Source organism: Triticum dicoccoides, chromosome 5B (genome assembly GCF_002162155.2).
Source record: "Triticum dicoccoides isolate Atlit2015 ecotype Zavitan chromosome 5B, WEW_v2.0, whole genome shotgun sequence".
Taxonomy (NCBI): domain Eukaryota; kingdom Viridiplantae; phylum Streptophyta; class Magnoliopsida; order Poales; family Poaceae; genus Triticum; species Triticum dicoccoides.
In genome coordinates this window covers 510,801,346-510,802,848 of record NC_041389.1, presented here as the reverse complement: position 1 = coordinate 510,802,848, position 1,503 = coordinate 510,801,346, and positions in this window count along the sequence as shown.

The following is a 1,503-nucleotide window of genomic DNA, read 5'->3' as shown; positions in this document are numbered from 1 at the left end:
CGCACGGCCGGCTTAAAAAAGGACGACCGTCGTCACTAATGCGTGGGCCCGAGATGGGCGGTCATCATAACTTAAACTGACCAAACTAGCTGCTGGGTGGTTGGACGACCGCCAGGTGGGGACGTGGCAGACACCAAGAAGGCGCGTCCACGCCGATGCATTTGAGCCACAAATGCGTCAGCGCGGACGCAATTTGGGTTTGGGTCGGCGCGTTCGGTCTCCACTTTTGTCCGTGCCGACCCAAACGAACGCAGGCAGACAAAATGGGTCGCCTCATTGGAGTTGCTCTAAAAGGTATCTGTAAAGGCCCACATCCTACAAATGTTTATCCTCACATACCTGTCATTTTTATAATGCATGGCAACAACGCACCTAAAAAAGTGGTTCTTCCACTTTTGGGAGAAACAACATACAGGGTCATTTATTCTTGACATTTCTTCGACAACACTAGATGACATGGGCCGCAGGCAGCGACAGCCAAATCAAGAATTCTTTTGGACAAATAGGACTGTAGAGGAATCACGATCCGTTATAACCATTACTCCATAATGTCTAAAAACATGAGTGATGGAATCCAGTAACAGTATTGCAACATGTAAAGTAAGTTAAAGACAATGCAAGCATCTTGACATTGTAGTTAGCGTCGCCCAACCCTTCTCTTCAACCATAAATATAACAAAATGTATTTTGCATATACACAGGCGAAACATGGTAAGCATTGGACTAACATAATGTAGTCAAATTTGAATGGCAAAAGCAACAACACTTCAGTGGTTGTACCAACAGTTATAATTAGAGTGAAAAAAAACTCGCTAGAAGGAGGGCTTGAACCTCCGACCTTGTGGTTAACAGCCACACAGTCTAGCCAACTAAGCTATTCCAACTATTTTGATACAAAAAGTATTTAACTCCATATAATATCACTAAAGCAAGATATAACATACAAAAGCTATGTGATCCATGGCGAATTCCATCTCAAGTGATTACAAAAGGTATCAATTTTCTAAATATTGATGTCAATCCATGAGATTGGAGATGGACATAATACACCCACCAGACATAAACCTTTTACTTTTATTAAACATTTGTAATGAAAACCTTTAGATGCTCAAAGAAGTTTGAACATTTGATCCACTGTTGCATAGTGTTTTGTATGGGTCACGCAGATACATGATAAGTTACAATACAAAATAACAAGCTAGAGCATCTCAACATGTAACTTATAATAGCAATTCCAATTCTAATATACGCTCATCATAGCATATCAGTTAAGGCCCAAGAAACAATCAAATTGTCCCTCGTTCATGAGGAAACAAAAGCAAAGGAAGAAGTTGCAAATTGAAGGTTTCAGATTGATATTGAAGAAACCGAAACCCACAAAGATGCATCAGTTGACCTCGGACCAGGAAAGAATTGAGGGTCCAATTTGAGCGAGTATTTTCTTTGACTCGTCTGCTGCGGGCTTACGCCGGCCTGATCCTTATATTACTCAAACTGAGACAA